This window comes from Equus asinus, chromosome 2 (genome assembly GCF_041296235.1).
Source record: "Equus asinus isolate D_3611 breed Donkey chromosome 2, EquAss-T2T_v2, whole genome shotgun sequence".
NCBI classification, from domain to species: Eukaryota; Metazoa; Chordata; class Mammalia; order Perissodactyla; family Equidae; genus Equus; species Equus asinus.
The window spans coordinates 51,727,836-51,747,329 of NC_091791.1; the positions used below are offsets into that span (position 1 = coordinate 51,727,836).

At 36.4% G+C, this 19,494-nt stretch overlaps 1 protein-coding gene and 1 long non-coding RNA gene across 2 annotated transcripts in view; one reads left to right on the forward strand and one right to left on the reverse strand.

Annotated features, from left to right (window-relative positions):
* CABCOCO1 (ciliary associated calcium binding coiled-coil 1) overlaps positions 1 to 19,494 on the forward strand; it is a 120,821-nt gene that overhangs the window by 49,301 nt on the left and 52,026 nt on the right. The gene's annotated exons all lie outside the window — the stretch shown is intronic.
* The window catches only part of LOC123279778 (uncharacterized), a 122,494-nt gene continuing 118,568 nt past the window's right edge, over positions 15,569 to 19,494 (reverse strand). The window contains exon 8 of the long non-coding RNA XR_011495268.1: positions 15,569 to 16,227. This is a non-coding gene — a long non-coding RNA (uncharacterized lncRNA). The remainder of the gene's footprint in view (positions 16,228 to 19,494) is intronic.

Genomic DNA, 19,494 nt, shown 5'->3' on the forward strand with positions numbered 1-19,494 from the left:
TTTGCTGAAAAGTCGTTTATAGAATAAAAATCTGGTGTTGTGCTATAACATCCCAAATTTTCCCTAGGAAAATAAAACTGATATCATGAATTATGTATACATAGCACATTTAAAAAATATTTATTCAGTTTAATTTCACCAAAGTGACAACACATCAAATCTTGGATCATTAGTACTTTCAAAGGTTGTATTATATATATGTGTTTAAACACATGCACGTACACACACACATAATTGTGTTTGAATATTAAAAAACCTCATAAGATTGTCTGCTTTAATAGTTTACCTAATTTACAAAATGTAATAGATATATGTAGTTTTATTTCTGTTGAAATCAGCATACTTAATGTTTCAGAATTTTACTTTATAACATGGGCATTTTCACACAAGCCCGCTTTGCACAATTCCAGGGAGCGCCATTCACATTGCAGTCTGTGTGCTTAATGGAGTTGTGCAATGCCCAGCCTGTGCAGCCATTGGTGGAGGCCCTGTTTTCACGAGTGGTGCTGCAGCAGAGTCCGATTGTTATAAATATGACGTAGTGAGAGAGGTATGTAAAGAGAATGGGAAATAGACCTAAGTGGTTACCTTGCCTAGAGTCATATTTTGGCAGCCTTTCATAACCCAAAATCATACAAGTAAAGTCAGCAAATAGAGGAAATTTAGATCTCTCTAAAATCAGTGTTCTGAGCACTTGTTCCTAAAGCAAAAACAAAAGAAAGAAAACACTTTTTTCTTCTTTATTTCAAAACCCACACTGATTATAGGTGTTAATGACACTGTACTTAAAAATTGTTAGCTTTGGGGGGAAAAATAACCAGATAGAAACATAAATTTTATTTTCTTCCTTTAAACTATAAAGTTATGGTGTCCTGAATAAACAAAATGTAAGACTTATGTAAACACTCACCCTTTTAAGGGAAAAAAAGCAACAAAAGTAACATTGCGTGTCTGATCATATTTTGGAAAGGAGAAAGGCAACTGAAGCATAGCTGTAAAGATCTTTTTTTCTGTTCAGTTTACCCTTGAGATGTACCTATCAAAATAATCTAAACTTATCCAGATGATGTTTTTAATCTTGAAAAAGCCTTTTTTTTTCTCTCTCTTGTTGGATGATCCTATTAGCAAACTGCTGGAAGGGAAAATCAGACAGGACATAATTTGTAGCTTGACCTACTCACATTGGGTGTTGCTAAAGAAAATCAATCAGAAATTGTTGTGTTAAAATAACTCTATGTGCTCTAGCTGGCATGTGTGACTAACTGATTTTAGAATCTATCATTGAAAGAAAATGGTTGACGCTTGGGTGTACAATTTATCAAACTTCACTCTAGTCCTTTTTCTCCAAAGCACAGAAAAATAATCATCCCTCTCTAAATATAAATCTTTTAAGAGAAATTCAGGGAATCTGTCTCCAGTAAAATAATTGATAAATGGCAGGAGCATAATTTAAAGATGGTTTCCATCACAGATCACATGGCACCTAAACTCTTGAACCTGTCACTCAAGTTTTTCCATCCATTGGCCCGCTAGCATCAGTCAGCTCCTCTGTGACCAGTACTCTGATTGGTCTTTTCGTAATTACAGCTTTCCTACTTACTTCTGCCTTGAAGTGAGCTCTTCCTACTGCCTGAAATGCTCTCCAACCTTTTTCTGCTAAGCCAAACCTATTATTCCCTCACAGCTCGGTTTGAGGGATATTTCTCTTAAAAAATCAAAGAAAGCAAGAAGAAGAGAAAGGAAGGAAGGAAGGAAAAAATAGTTTCTCTAACATTATTTTGTGTGTGTGTGTGTGTGAGAGAGAGAGAGAGAGGAAGATTGGCCCTGTGCTAATATCTGTTGCAATCCTCCTCTTTTTTTGCTTGAGGAAGATTGGCCCTGAGCTAACATCCGTGCCGATCTCCCCCTGTTTTGCTGGTGGGACACCACTACAGCATGGCTTGATGAGTCGTGTGTATGTCCATGCCTGGGATCTGAACTCATGAACCCCAGGCTGCTGAAGTAGAGCACATGAACTTAACCACTATGCCACAGGGCCAGCCCCACTAACATTACTTTCTACTTTTTGTTCCTCAGTATTGTGTACCTTCTAATTGTAGAGCTACATCTCATGGAACTAATTACATAGCTCTGTGAGATTGGGGTAACTGACATTTTTTCTCTTGTTTTTCTCAGTATAGGAATTATATACATTCACCTACTGTTCAATAATTGTTAATCAATTAATGTAAAAGAAAGAAAATTTTATTTTATTGACTAATTCTAAAATATTTGGAGAATATTATTTTGGTGTGTAGACTGAAAAGTCTAAATCAACCTTTTTAAATATCAATCTTTAAACCCATTACCAGAAAATTAAAAGCTGATATTAGAAGAAAATGTTTACATTAGTCATTTTTAATTATGGAGAACCTGCTTTATATGGACCACCTTGGGAATGAAAGACTCTAAGACACCAGAGGCCACTAATATTTTTGACCACATCAAAATTTAAAACTTCTGGGGGCTGGCCCTGTGGCCCAGAGGTTAAGTTTGGTGCACTCCTCTTCAGCGACCTGGGTTTGCTTCCTGGGTGCAGACCTACACGACTCATCGGTGGCCATTCTGCGGTGGCAGCTCACATACAAAACAGAGGAAGAGTGGCACAGAGGTTAGCTCAGGGCAAATCTTCCTCAGCAAAAAAAAAAAAAAAATTAAACTTCTGTTTTGGGGGAAGGGAACACCATAAACAAAAATCAAACAGACTGTAAAAATAAAATTTACAGTATAGAAGATAGGCATAGTAGTCTTAATATTCTATGCAATGATTTCTTACAAATCAATGAGAATAAAGTGTCTGTGCTAATGGAAAAATTAACAAGGCATATTTAGAAGAGAAGATATATAAATAGCCAATAAACTTATGTAAAGATTTTCACCCTTTGTAGTACTCAAATAAATGCAAATTAAACTAATATCAGATTCTCAAAAATTAAAATGATACATTGTCTTGTGAAAGAGAGGTGAACACACACTCTCATATACTGATGGTAGGAGTGTAAATTGGTAAGCTTTTCAGAGAGCAGTTTGGCAAGATATATTGAATATTAAAATGTGTTTAACATTTAAGCCAATAATTTTACTTCTATGAGTTTACTCCACGGAGATAATAAGACAATGGATACAACTATGGGTGCATTTATTTGTTTATAATAGAAAAAATTACAACTCAAACTGCGAAGTACCTAAATGTCTATGATTAGAAGGAAGCTTTAAAAATTTGTGGTGCCTCTAAATGATTCTGTCATCATTAAGAATACTCATACAGTGTTACACTTATGATGGAAAATTATTCACACTATGTTAATTAATTTTTAAAAGCAGACTACTAAATGTGCCTATTGTGATTGCATCTGTATTGTATATCCATATCTATGTCTACACAGAGGATAGACCCTGAAGGACATACATCAAATTGTTAGCAGTACTCATTTGATGTTGACAGTGTACTAGATAATCTTTGCTTTCCCTTTACACTTGCCTATAGGTCCTGACGTTATTTTTGGCAATCAGCATGTATTACAGCATGTAGCTGTTTTTCAAGAGTAGAGACTTAAACTGTCAAAGTTTTCTTCCATTTCCTTTCATTTTCCTTATTCAGCATTATTTCTTTTTTCTTGCTTATTTAACTTTAAAAGATTGCATAACATTATGAAAATGTATGTTTTATTTTGAAAAGATGCATTTCATGTTTATGTGATTAGGCAGTGTTCTTTTTCCCTAAAGCAAAAGGTTCTATTGCAAATGAAGATTTAATTGTTACTGGAAGATGAGCATCTTATTATTCATGAGTTATATAAATCACCAAAATGTCCAGGGTGATCACCATAAGACCTAGATAACAAGGATTCTAGCTACAGGGATTTGCTCTGTTATTTCAGATAATATCTGGCCAATAGAGGGCAAGCAGTGGGGGAATGAATGGAGTCTAAGAAAAATCAATTCATCTCTATTCTGTGACATACTCAGCAGAATCCATTAATAATCCAAGCTTCTGGTTTAAGGAAAAAGTGATATTTTCTTTCTTCTCTAGGATGTCTAGACTTGTCTAAAATAGACTATATAAGGTTCAGCAATGCATGTTTGAAGAGGAACATATTCAAATTGAAATGTGTTAGAGGAAAATAATCTGGATTTTCCAGGACCAGGAGCCTCCTCTGAAGAAGAAAAAATTCAGAGAAGATATAATAGCTGTCTTCAAATCTGAAGGTCTAGCAAGATAAAAAAGAAATTTGTCTTATCTGAGTAACTCCCAGATGGCAGACCAAAGACCAGCGGCTGGCTAGTCTGGAGGAAGATTTTGACTAGTCACATGCAATCACTGTCTAAATAATGGACGTATCCAGAAATGGAAGGGGTAAGATGGAGGAGGGCAGCAGCCCATGCCTTCCTCACTTTTATACTACCAACTCTTAGCACAGGTCCTGGCAAACAGAAGACACTTAATACATTTTATTGAATGAATTGATAATAAATTATATCTTCATTGAATATATTCACAACTTAACTATATGATTTTTGCTGAAAGGTATTTTGTGAAGTTGTTTGTGGCATTGGATGAAAGATTGAGCCAGATTACCTAAAAATACGTGACCATCTAGTGAAGACTTTTCTAGGACAATTGCAATTTAAACTATTTCGTCCTATTCTTCCCATAAGTATACTTTCAAATGTTCTTTCTGGTAGTAAAGTCCAAAATTTATGATGAGCCTGTCTAGCATAACTAATAGAATGATGAAATAGCTTCCTTTCTACAGGCTAGAAATCAAGTTAGACTGCTACAGTTGGTGTGGATAGAGCACTACAGTTGTTTATAACTAGGAAGTCATTTACTATAAATATATAGCTAGCTCTATCTTGGTGAATGCAGACTTAATGTTAATAAATTTATGTAATCAAATGTAAGTCAACCAAGACTGTAGGGTGATACATTTTTATTGATTACTTTCTTTCAGAAGATTTTGGTCACAGTTCTATAATATTGGGCCATACCCCAGTGTTTCATAGTGTTCAAGTTTGATAATAGGCCAGCCTTAAGGCTTGGTGAGTGTGTGACAGATGGCTGAAAATATGCACGTAACTATGCATTGTGCAGAAAAGCATGCAAGTGAAGAGTCAATCAAGAGGGAATCAACATGCTTAGAAAGAGGCCACCTTATTGGTATTCTGACTACAGAATCAAGCAACTTTCTATGCAAATTATGCAGCTGCATCAGCCCCATTGACACTATAGGAGTGAAGAGGAAAAAACCCCAAAGTTTTCTGTGGCAAACTAGCTCTGTGCTTGATCAAGGAAATAATATAAGGGTAGATGAGGTCGAGTGTTTTGTTTTGTTTTGTTCTTCAGTTGTTTTTTTCTTTTGCTTGCTTCAAGCACTAATGACCATAGCAAACGTGGTAAGTTTAACTGATGAATATGGAGTTTCGTACATTCCAGAGCATGGCTTTTGGACTCATAAGAATTTAGATAGAAGCAGAAAACAACTTTCCCTTATTTCAAGATTTGCATGCCCAGTACACACTGGATTTATAAATGTGCCAGTGCTTGTGGGGAAATGCATACACGCACACCAACACACAAACACACACACTCTCTTTAAAAAGAGTAGACTACCCATTATTCAGAGGATGTTTTTCTGCCCTTATTCAATATGCAGTAACTTGAGAATTAGGGGCTTTCAACTGAAAAGATCAAGTATTGTACATGGGAAAAATGACACATGCAGCTAACAAGGGAATGCAGATATTTTTGCTCTGTTTAAACAGTGAAAATCTGACGAATTATCTTTTCCTCATCAAAAAGTGAAATATATTAAATATCACTTATTAATATTTACAATCTAGAGCAACTCGTGTTTCTTCTACAAAGCCATTCCTGACTTCTGTTGACCATGCTGAATTCTCCCCTCTATAAACTGCCCACTAAGGCACTGTGCCTTGCAGTGTTAGTTTGTGTGTCATCTGACTAGTGCTGGGTTGTCTTGAGGCCTGCCCCTGCCTTTTGACATACACACACTCACACACAGACACATACACACAAACACACAGTTGATTCCTAGGAGCTGGAGGGAAATGGTGACTCTTTATATCGTTAGCCTTCTTTAAAAGTTTACCCAGGATATCGAGGGACAACTGAACTTCTCTCAAGAGATGGAGCTTAATTCCCCTCCCCTTGAATGTGGGCTGAACTTAGTGACTCGCTTCTGGAGAACAGAATATGGCAGAAATGATGGGATGTCACTTCCAAGATTAAGCTATTAAAAAACTGTGGCTTCCATCTTGTGGTGACCATGAGGCTTGCTTGCAGTCTCTTGCTATCTCTCTCTTGAATCATATGCACTGGGGGAAGCCGGCTGATATGTCTCAAGGACACTCAGGAAGCTTCTGGAGAGGCCCACTGGGCAAGGACCCGGGGCCACCAATAGCACATGAGTGAACCAGGAAGAGGATCCTCCCCCAAAGTGAGCTTTGACCTGACTGCAGCCCCTGCCAACAGCTTGACAGCAACCTGGTCAGAGATGCTGAACCAGAACCACCCAGCTGACCCCTCCCACGTTCCTGACCAGCAGAATGGGGTGATCATAAATGGTGGTTTTAAGCTGCCAAATTTGGGGTAATTTGTTACATAGCAACAGATAACTGATACATTTCCCATACACAACAGTAACTGAAATCTCTCTTTTGCCCCATGTTTCAGTCATGGTCCCCTGTGTCAAGCTGCTCCTATACAACCTACTCTGGCCTACTCTTACTGCTCCTCACTCTCAGAGAAGCCCCCTGGAATTCTATTAAAAAGCCAAATTCTTTTCTATGGATGGCTCATCTTCCAAACTAGATTGTTCATAATAGGTGCTAAATATCTGTTCATAGTATAACCAAATTTCAATTTCTGTTGACTTGTGCAAACAAAAATCATTCATTTGAAAAACAGTATTTTTTTACCAACTCAGACTAGAGTTATAGAGAGAAGTGTTTGTGTTTGAAGCTAAGCCTCCTATAAGCAAGGCTTACTACTGATTGCCATACAACTTCATCTGGTGCCTGACCCAGGGAGATCCTGGACTGATGCACTCTAGCTTTGGGTACAGAAATAGGTATGCATTTCAGTTCCACAAGGGCAGAGCTGCCATGAAGTTAAAGCTCAACATGCACTTTGCCCTAAGAAACAATTATGGGTTCAAGGTCACTGTCTTCTAAACGCATTTCCCATTGTAGGTGTTGCCTATAATCTTCAGGATTGGTGTCTATTACCGCCTTTAATAATCAAGATATTTATTAAACAAGTGCATAGGCCTCCCCATACTAAGTACTCTGGGAACTTACTGTTAGTCAACTTGTTTACAAATATTACTTTTACTTCCAGTATGTAACATTGGTTAGCAAAACAAACACAGTTACTCATAATGCTAAACAGTCTAGCAAGAGAAATGAACATTAATAATTTAATAAACCCACAGGCATATAATTACAAGCCAAGTACTGTAAATGAAAAATACATATTACTGTGAAAAAGTGTGTTAGAGAGCTTCCCCTAATCTTGGGTTTAGTGGATCACAGAAGCTCTTCTGAGCTAGGAATCTTTGGGTGGAAATCTAGGGACAGTCGGAGTTCACTAGGCAAAAGTGTAGGGGAAGGGAAGTTAAGTTAGTCGAGCATTTACTATTTGCCAGAACTGTCTAAAGGCTTTTAAGTATCAACATGTGTAATCTTCACAACAACTGTGGGAGGTAGGCACCATTTTAACCACGTTTTAAGGAAACCTGAGGACTAATGTCCACATGCTTAATGACTGTCCCAAACTTCCTCTGCAAAGGCTTTGATTTAATCCCTAGGGGCACCAAAGAAACCCATGAATGAGACTGTCTAGACCACTTTTCAGTTAAGCAGCATGTCAGAATATTGATTACCTACAGAAGTTTAAACAAAACACAAACAAGGGCCGGCCTGGTGGCACAGTGGTTAAGTGTGCACGTTCTGCTTCGGCGGCCTGGGGTTTGCTGGTTTGGATCCTGGGTGCGGACACGGCACTGCTTGGCAAGCCATGCTGTGGTAGGCGTCCCACGTATAAAGTAGAGGAAGACGGGCACAGATGTTAGCTCAGGGCCAATCTTCCTCAGCAAAAAGAGGAGGATTGGCAGCAGATGTTATCTCAGGGCTAATCTTCCTCAAAAAAATAAAAACACACACACACACACACACAAAATAGGACATAGTTTAACTTTATTACCTTTTAAACATGCATTCTAAAAAAAAGATGATGTAAATAATATTATAACAAAATTACTTTATATTATTCATCATTTTTTACAACCCTTTCAAATTCTTTATGCTTTATACCCAAGAACCCCATGATGTTGGTTTTTGTATAATAAACACTGCTAAGCAAATGTGTATGATTCGGCTTATATAGTTCATGAAAATGGACACTGTACTGTATATTAAATTACAGCCAAAATTGAGAAGAGAGAAGGGAAAGTACTTCATTAGTCTTTGTTAAATAGTGAACGTTTTGAAGCAGTGTGATCATTAAATGCAAATGAGCATAACTCTGATATAAATGTAAATTTTTCAAAACTTGAACTGTTCCTTAAGATAAATTCTTTGGCTGAAGTTCTGAATATTTAATTGTTCCATTTTCACAAAATGATTGCAGTCACCTAATCAAAATAATTAGTTATCTAAGTAAAAAACAATTATAATTGAACATAGCTATTTCCTAGATACATTTTAAATACCATAAACAATCCTGCATTAAATATTTGGCCTATTGCTCGAATGTCTTCTGTTTGCCCCTCCAGATCCACTTTCTACCCTACTTTGTGCCTCAGAATGCCAACATTTATGGAAATCATCAATAGGCTTCTTCATCCTCTAACTTCTAGCTGGGCCACTGGGGGCATGAGTGGGAGAAGGGTGGGGCTGAGGTGTCTTTACTCCCAGCTCCCTCCCTGTTGGGTCATTCCATGTTGTCCACAGAAGGTTAGAGTTCCTGTCCTGTCTGTGCAGCTCTTACTGTATTCTGGAAACTGCTCCCTCCCCTCCCCCATTATTCCCGCGATGAGAATAGGTAGAGTGCTGACCCATCCTTGTTATTTTCCCCCAGACTGGCCTACATCTTTGTAAATAGCCCCTTTATCAAGTCCTCCTCAGTTACCATGCTTCAGTGTGCCGTTTTCTCGTAGAATCCTGATTCTAGAGTAATCACTAACAGGAATGGCTTCCGGAAACTGACCCTCAAAATGGGATTCTGAACTGGGTTGTTCACAAAATGTGTGGTGTCCAGATAACTTATTGGGCAGGAGTAGGGGGAGTAGTGGGGGTGCAACACTGGATGGAACATGGTTGAGTTGATTTTAAGGGTGTTGAACAAAAAAGGATGAAACAAAAGTTGAGACGATATAGATGGAGCAGTATGAATGTATTGATATCGGGGCACTCTCTTATCATTCAGGACTTGAAACTCTGGCTCAAGTACCCAGGAGTGGCTTTATTAGTCTGTTGACTGGCTAACGGGAGACTGAACTCAATGATGTCCTCTAGTCAGTTAGGATGACGTGCCAGAACTTCCCTGCCATAATGTAGAGGAGGGATTCAGATAATTCGGGAAGTTGAAAAATGTACAACCTATTTAGCCAGTTGCTAACCATTACCCAGGAGTGTCCAGAAGACACACTTCCTTCATCAAGGCATTAATAAATGCATTGGTAAGGGGGTCATTACAGACACCGGTCACTCAGTGCTGGCTGCTCTTTGTAGGCTGACTTGAGACCAGAGGAGTGAGATACTGGGACCCATATTTGGGATGTAGATCACATTTGCCATTCCTATGACATGTTTATACTTTCTTAACCACTAAATGAATTTTTAATAATATTAGTGAGAAAAGAGTGCTAAAGAGAACTCCTTTTTGTTTTTTTAAAGATTTTATTTTCCTTTTTTTTTTCTCCCAAAGCCCCCCGGTACATAGTTGTGTATTTTTAGTTGTAGGTCCTTCTAGTTGTGGCATGTGGAACACCACCTCAGTGTGGCTTGATGAGTGGTCCCATGTCTGTGCCCAGGATTCGAACCGACAAAACACTGTGCTGCCTGCAGCGGAGTACGCAAACTTAACCACTCAGCCACGGGGCTGGTAAGAACCCCTTTTTAAAGAAATCTCCAGTAAAATCTACACTGGTCACTAACGCTTTAATGAATCCACTATAATTGATACAAAAAAGTGCTAAGTCCTATTTCAAATTTGGCACAAGGTGAAAACAAACTGATTCATGAGCTTGTTCAAAGGTAAGCCCTTCCCACTTGCTAGTGGAGTTATTGACAATTCTTTTAATCTCTATGAAGCTCAATCTCTTCAACTACAAAATGAGGGGAATGATATCTGCCTCCCATAGTTGTGAGGATAAGCACCATAGAGGACAGTGATTCAGCTAACAAACTAATTAAGTTTCCCTTCTTCTGGGTTCCAGCATCTTGGGCATTCCTCCCTCATAGATTTGCAACCTGGTACCACGTACCATACTGCAAACCCCTGGAGTTTAGGATCTGTGTCTGCTTATCTCATTTTATATCCCCAGTGCTCAGCATGTGGACAGACACATACCAGATGCCAACTGTGAGCGATTGAATGAATGAGTAAATATCTTATTTTGATAATGAAATAGAAGTGGTCAGTTTATGACTTACCTTCCTTTCCATTCCTCTACCTGGGTTTAAATTCCATCTTCGTCTGCTGCCTTTATAATCATGAACAGATTACTTAACCCTACTGAGCTGTGGGTTCCTCATCTATAAAACTGAGCTAACATTTCTTATACTCATAAGAGTGCTGTAAGAAATAAATTAGATAACAGTTAAAATATCTGGAAAATAGTATCCCATAAATTTTATTTCCCTTTCTCTTGTCCCCTTTGTATCTCAAGTTCCTGGCACATTTTAGGCACTGAAATAATGTTGTCTATGATGTATCACACATGAAGTTCTGATTTAGGAAGTGTATACTCCATTCATTCCTTTAAAAAAAAAAAAAAAACTCCTAAATGTCAGATTACTACTCATGGGATTGCAAAATATTTTTAAGTTTTTTGTGGTTAACATATTCCAAGAATTTGGAAGAGGCCCCACTTCTGAAACTTATTTCAGTACATCCAGAATGGATAGATGTGGAAAATATTTAACATTAACAGTTAACTTTGAATAGAAGAGATATGTGATTAATTTTATACCTTTTATTTCTACAAATTATAAGAAGAGAGAGTTTGAATAGGATACTCAGAAGAGACCCCTTGAATCATTTCTAGTGGGATATATCAACTCAAGTGTTGCCCAAAGATTATTCTTCGCAAATGCACACATTGTCTGACTTTACTTGGAATAAACAAAAGGCTTAAAATTAAATTATTCCTTCAACATCGAGCCATTAAGTTAAAATAAGGCCAGACATTTGGAATTAAGTCAGTTTAGGATAGTCACCTTTGATTGAAACATGGCTGCGACATTTGAATTGTTTTATTAGCTTTATGCCACAACCATAAAAAACCAGTTAATTTTTCATGGTAAATGCATAGTGCCTTTACACAAATTCACAATTACACTAAATCAGTGCCTTTATACAAATTCATTCTACACACTAAAAGGGACTCCAGCAACCACTAAACAACTAAAAACAAAAGACGAAAGAGGAAAAACTTTAAAAGTCATTTAAATCTCTATTGGCCTGACTTCCCTTCTTTCCTTTAAATAAGGAAAATATGTGACAAGACTCGATGCTCTTTCTGCGGTTTTTATTAGGGCTCCAGCACTACATCAAGATCTAGACTATAACTAATTTAAATTGATTTAGAAAAAGACGCTTTACTTAGAGCCTTATTTGCATCGAGTGGCTTTTCAAAAAACACATTTTTCAGATTAAAGGAAATGTTTGTGGTAACGTAAGCTTCACTTGCCATTTCAAAATTATAAAATGAATTACAGGGTGAAGGGCATGAATTAAAGCATGAGTGACTTCATAAAATAAGTATTTTACATAATTTGTAAATTTAAATTCTTGTTACCTCAAAATGAAGACAGAATGATTTAAGAACATAATGCATTTATTTGCCGAAAACAAGAAGAAACTTACCTAATTAGTATTTTAAATAAATTTTCCAGTGAGCTTTTTGTGTTTATAGTCAATGGAAACCTTTTGTTCTGTGTCACAGACTTTCAGTGCCTAAGACAGCTTTGTGACTAGAGACTTGAGATGTTGAATTTGTGTGTGTGTGTGTGTGTGTGTGTGTGTGTGTAGAGACATAGATATGGAGAAAGGGATAGTGACTTTATTGTAAGAGCTTCGTTAGGGAGCTCTTAGAGTTAACTAGAGAAACCCTAAGTTTCTGTTGAACACAGTTTGGATCCCAAAAGCTGTTGTGATGCTATTGATATTCCCTGAATATGCAGTAAAATCAAAAATATTCTCACTTTTCAAAACAGTGGAAATACATCCTTTTGGGGCATTAAACAATAAAACATAAAATTTGCAAATGATTACATATCTTTACATTGTGAAAAATGCTTCATCTAAAAATAATCATTATGGCACATCTGCTTCCAGCTCTGATGGAGTATCTTGTAAAAGACCGTGCTCTAATCAAGAACAAATAGAAAAGTGGATAGATTTTTAAAAATCCATTTGAAGGCTTTAGAGATCTTTCAAGGCAGTTGGGCCTTAAGAGGACATGATCCCAGAGAGAAAAGAGCCTAATATTTTTGAAGTGAGCCCGATATTTGTGTGCTGCTTTTCCCCTTGGGGCATGTGATTTAGAAAATACAATGCTAGAAGTTGAGAAGCAGGCAGAGGGCAGCCCCTAAGAAGCCGAGGAGCCAATAGAACTTTTGGCAATTTCATAAGACTGAGAAAACACTAATTAGAGTATGGGCATGCCAAGGCTGCCAGGATTAAGAGAGAAAGATCACAGGAAGAAGGTAGGTGTATATAAGCAAGCCTGACACTCTGTGACAGCTCTCCACTCCAGGCATGTGCTAATTCTTAAACCGTGGCAGGCAAATGACTCAAATGCTGTGCAGGGAGCATCCGTACAGCAAAGCAGAGTTTTCAACAGTCTTATGATGGGGGCATACAAAATTAAAGTTGAGAAACCAAGAGAGGGCTGGGTCCTTGTCACTTGGAACCATGGAGTGCTATATCCTGAGAGTGGTGGCAAGTTAAAGGGACACCTAGCCTTACAGTGTTTAACACCAGCTCCATGATGGGATTGAGGTGATCTGCTCCTATTACATGCCTGTCCGCAGGGAGAAAATAAGTCAGCGAGCTGTGGGACAACTTCAAGTGTGAAAATATATGTGTAATTGGACTCCCAGAAAGGGAAAAAGAGGAGGGAAAAAATATTTGAAGAAATAGTGGCAAGTTTTTATCCAAATTCCATGAAAACTATAAACTCGCAGATCCAAGAAGCTCAACAAACCCCAAACATAAGACACGTAAAGAAAACTAAACTATGATACATCAAAATCAAATTGCTAAAAACCAGCAATAAAGAGAAGTCTTAAAAGCAACCAGAGAATAAAAACACAGTATCTTTGTTTCACACAGAGAAACAAAGATAAAAATTAGAGCAGAGTTCTCCTTGGAGACAATGCAAGCCAGAAGACACTGTCAACCTAGAATTCCGTATCCAGTGGAAATATCTTTCAAAATTGCAAATGAAATAAATACTTTCCCAGATATACAAAAGCTTAAAAATTCATCCTCAGCAGATCTGCATTATAAGAAATATTCAGATGAGTCCTTCGGGCAGAGAAAAATGTGACCAGGTGGAAATCTAGATCTATACAATGGCATGAAAGCACTGGAAATGGTAAACATGTGAGTCAATATAAGATAAGTTAAAAAAATTGTTTAACAATTGACTGTTTAAAGTAAAAATATACACAATGTATTATTGAATTTAAAACATATAAAAGAGACTGAGTTGTATGACAACAATAGTACCGGCAGAAATGGAAGTATTATTGTTTTAAGTTTCTGTACATGAAGTGGTACGATATCACTTAGGATAAACTGGATTAAGGGTGTATACTATAAACCCTAAATAAACTGCCAAAAACACACCAAAAAATTATAGCTAATAAGCAGAGAAGATGAAATGAAATAAAAATATACTCAATTAATCCAAAAGAAGACAGAAAAGAGAACAAAAGACATACAGGACAAGTAGGAACAAATGACAAGATGGTAGATTTAAACTCAACTATATCAATCACCACGTTAAATGGAAATGTAAACCTAACCATATCAATTATCACATTAAATGTAACAACCTAAATAAAAAGCAAGATTATCAGCTTGCCAACTATGTGACCCAACTATATGATGCCTACAAGAAACACACTTTGAATATAAGAATACAAATAGATTAAAAATGAAAAGATGGAAGATATATATACCATGCTAACAACAATGAAAAGAAAGGGGGAACGGCTTTATAAATATCAGACAAAGTAGATGTGAGAGCAAAGAATTGACCAGTGAAAAAGAAGGACATTTCATAATGATAAAGGGGTCAATTCAAGAAGACAAACAATCCTAAACATTTATGTACTTAATAACAGAGATTCAAAACACATGAAACAAAAACCAATAGAGCTACAAAGAGAAATAAATAAATACACAGTTATAATGGGAGATTTCAACACTTCTTTCCCAATAATTGATAGAGCAAGAAAACCAAATTGGTAAAGATGTAGAAGACTGGAATAGTACTATCTAGTAACTCAATATAATTGACATTTACAGAATAACAACAGAAAACATTTAAGTGCACAAAGAATATTTACAAGATGGCCCATATTCTGGACCATAAAACAAGTCTGAATTAATTTCAAAGGATTCAAATCATACAAAATATGTTTTCTGATCACAATTGAATTAAATTAGAAATCAGTAACAGAAAACCCCAAATATGTATAAACTATGTGTAAACTAAATAAGTATTTTGAATGGGATCAAATGAAAACAAAATACATCAAAATTCGCAGGATAAAGCTAAAGCAGTCTTTACAAGGAAATTTGTACCATTAAACAAAATATCTTACATCTCTAACCTCAACTTTCCCCTTAAGAAACTAGCAAAGAAGAGAAGATTAAACAAAAAATAAACAGAAGAAAAGCAATAATCGGGAACAAAACCCAGTAAAACAAAACGAGTAGAGCTATTTTTTAAAAGATCCATAAAACTGATAAGTCTCTATCAAGACTGAACAGGAAGAAGAGAGAAGACAATATTACCAATATCAGCAACAAGAGAGATGACATCATTATAATTTCTACAAATATTGAAAGGATAAGGGGATATTATTATCAAGAACTGTGCAGGGTCTGAAATTTTACATACTTGACAAGTTAGCTCTCACAGTTTCATGGATGCTGGCAGGAGAGCCAGGGATCAAGTTAGAGAAATAAAAGTTTAAAAATACCGAATTAGACTCAAAGCATAAAGAAGCAAATAAAAAAGCTAATAGCATATGTTAATGAAAAAGAAAATATACAACCAATAGAGAAAATTAAAAACCTATGAGGTGATTATTTAAAAAGACTAAAAAAATTGATAATCTCCTAGCAAGACTATTTAAGAGAAAAAGAAAGAGAGGGCACAAAATCAAATGTCAGTAATAAATTGGGGCATCTCTAAAGGTCATACAGACATTAAGATAATATAAACAACATATCTAAATTTTTATACTAGATAAAAGTGATAGAATTTTGAAGATTCTAATACCTCTATATCAAAGAAAGTGAATTTCCAAGGCCAGACATCTTCATATTTAAGAAAGAAATAAAAGGAATCGTATATGACCTTTTCAAGTTTAGAAAAAGGTCCGCATAACTATAATACCAAAACCTGACAAGGACATTACAAGAAAGGAAAATTCTTGACATATCTCCCTTATGAACATATATGCAAAAATTCTAAACAAGATGTTACCAAATCAAATCCAATGGTATATGGAAAGATGGTATACTATTAACAAGTTAAGTTTGTTTCAGGAATGCAAGGTTTGTTTAATCTTTGAGAATCAATCAATGCAATTTACCACATTGGAATAAAGGAGAGCAATCATATGATCTTCTCATTAGAAGCAGAGCAATCAGTTCATAAATTTGACAGCCAGTCATCATAAAATCTGTTAGTACACCTGGAATAGAAGAATTAATGGTCATAATTATCATAATTAATGGTGAAATGTTGAAACCTTTCCTCTTCAGAATGGGAATAAGGATGTCTGCTCTCACTACTTCTATTCAGAATACACAGGCAGTCTTAGCAGCGCAGTGCAGCAGGGAAAACTGGGGGTACAGAAATGGGAAAGGAAGATGTAGAACTCTCATTTTTCACAGCTGACCTGATTGTATATGTAGAATACAAAAGAATCTACAGGAAAATTATTAGGACATATGAAAGAATTTTGTAGATCCATGCACATACGAACATTATACAAAAATAATTTCTTCTGTATACTAGCAAGAAACAATTAGGAAATAATAAAATGATATTTACAATAGTTTCAAAAAGCATGAGATACCCAACTGGAAATGTGTAAAGCACATATACACATATAAGACTATGAAACATTAATGAATGAAATTAAAGAACATCTAAATAAATGGCAGAATGTGCAGTGGCCATGGATTGGAAGACTCCACAGAATAAAGATGTCAGTTCTCTCCAATTTGATCTACATTTTCAACATAATCTCATTAAAAATCCCAGCAGGTTTTGTGCACATAATTGATGACTTTATTCTAAATGTATAAAGAACTGCAAAAGGCAAAAAAGAGTTAAAGCAATTTTGAAGAACAAAATTGTAGCATTTATTCTACCTTCAGGATTTATAAATCTTGTAATTAAATAGTAATTTAAATTACTGTTACTATTTAAATAGTAATTATAAATCTATAGTAATTAAAACAACATGTGTTTGGCTTAATGATGGACAAATAGACCACTGAAAGACTAAAAGTGCAGGAAGAGACCCACTCTTACATGGTCATTTAGTTTGTGACAAAGATAGCAATGTAGTGCAGAGAGGAAAACATAGTCTTTTCAATAAGTGGTCTGGGTCAAGTGCATGTTCCATAAGGAACATAATGAATCTGAACTCTTAGTTCACAATATAAGCAAAGATCAATGCCAGATGAATTGTAGATCTAAACACGAAGGTAAAACATTTAAGCTTATAGAAGAAAATGTAGAAAAGTATCATGACCAAGATATGGCAAAAGATGTATCCACACTAGATAAAGAACTACTAATCAGCAAGATATGAGATAGATAAACTGACAGGAAAAAGTGGGCAAAAACTTGAAACTACACTTCACAAAAGAAGATATCCAAATGAAAAGGCATGTCCAACTTTATTAGTCATCAAGAAAATGCAAACCACTGGTAGCTGACCTCTCTCTACATCGTCTCCACACATGGTCTCTCCACGTGGCTAGCTGGACTCATTACAGGGTGCTTGGATCCCAAAAGTAAGGGTTGCAAGACAGGAGAAGTGGAAGCTGCCAAGTCCTCTTAGAGGTTAGGCTCAGAACTGGCACAGTGTCACTTCCACCGTGTTGCACTGGTGACAGCAGTCATGGAACCAGCTAGGATTCAAGAGGGGAAACTCCACCTCTCAATGTGGGGAGTGAGGGCGAATTTGCAGCCATCCATAATCCATCACATCTTCCTACCTCCCTCAAATTTGTGCTTGTCCAACACCGGCTCTGTCGTCAAAGTTCCTTCCAAATCCTCTCTCTTTTATGAATTATTAACCCCCTAAAGTGAAAATAGCTCTTCCATTTCCCCCTGTGAACTCTCGTTTTATCTGGACCTTTCTTGGGGCACTTTTAACTTTCAACCTTGAATTATTTATGTAAGTCTTATCTCCTCAACATTTTAAATAACATTACTTCTAGTTGCTGAAATAAGAAATTCATATTGTAGAAAATTATCAGGATCTATTTCTGAATAATATGGGCTTCCCTCACCCTACTGTGCACATATGAGGTGATTGATAAACATTTATTGAGGAAGATTGAGATAACATCCACACTTTCTAATAGGCCAATACTAGGTGCTTCTAAGGCCATTTGGCTTGCTACTTTCTTCCTTCTTCTTCTTTTTTGTTTTGGAAATGGAATGAAAGTTGATTTCTTTATTTGGTTTTCTTTTTTTTAACTTTTTATTGAGATTATGATAGTTTACAATCTTGTGAAATTTCAGCTGTACATTATTGTTTGTCAGTTGTCTTGTATATGCAGCACTTCACCCTTTGTGCCCACCCCTAACCCCTCCTTTCCCTGGTAGCCACTAATCTGTTCTCTTTGTCTACATGTTTAACTTCCACATATGAGTGGAATCATACAGAGATTGTCTTTCTCTATCTGGCTTCTTTTACTTAACATAATACCCTCAAGGCCCATCCATGTTGTTGTGAATGGGATGATTTTATCCTTTTTATGGCTGAGAAGTATTCCATTGTATATATATGCCATATCTTCTTTATCCAATTATCAGTTGACGGGCACTTAGGTTGCTTCCACGTCTTGGCTATTGTAAATAATGCTGCAATGAACATAGGGGTGCATGGCACTTTTGGAATTGCTGATTTCAAGTTCTTTGGATAGATACCCAGTAGTGAGATGACTGGGTCATATGGTATTTCTATTTTTAATTTTTTGAGAAATCTACATACTGTTTTCCGTAGTGGCTGCACCAGTTTGCATTCCCACCAGCAGTGTATGAGGGTTCCTTTTTCTCCACAACCTTTCCAACATTTGTTGCTTTTTGTTTTGGTTATTTTTGCCATTCTAACAGGTGTAAGGTGGTATCTTAGTGTAGTTTTGATTTGCATTTCCCTGATGATCAGTGATGATGAGCATCTTTTCACATACCTATTGGCCATCTGTATATCTTCTTTGGAGAAATGTCTGTTCATGTCCCCTGCCCATTTTTTGATCGGGTTGTTCGATTTTTTGTTGTTGAGTTGTGTGAATTCTTTATATATTATGGAGATTAACCCTTCATCAGATATATGATTTGCAAATGTTTTTTCCCAATTGGTGGGTTGATTTTTGTTTCAGTCCTGTTTTCCCTTGCCTTGAAGAAGCTCTTTAGTCTGATGAAGTCCCATTTGTTTATTCTTTCTATTGTTTCCCTTGTCTGAGAAGACATGGTGTCTGAAAAGATCCTTTTAATACTGATGTCAAAGAGTGTACTGCCTATATTTTACTCTAGAAACCTTATGGTTTCAGGTCTTACCTTTAGGTCTTTGATCCATTTTTAGTTTATTTTTGTGAATGGTAAAAAGAATGGTCAATTTTTATTCTTTTACATGTGGCTGTCCAGTTTTTCGGGCACCATTTGTTGAAGAGACTTTCTTTTATCCATTGTATGCCCTCAGCTCCTTTGTTGAAGA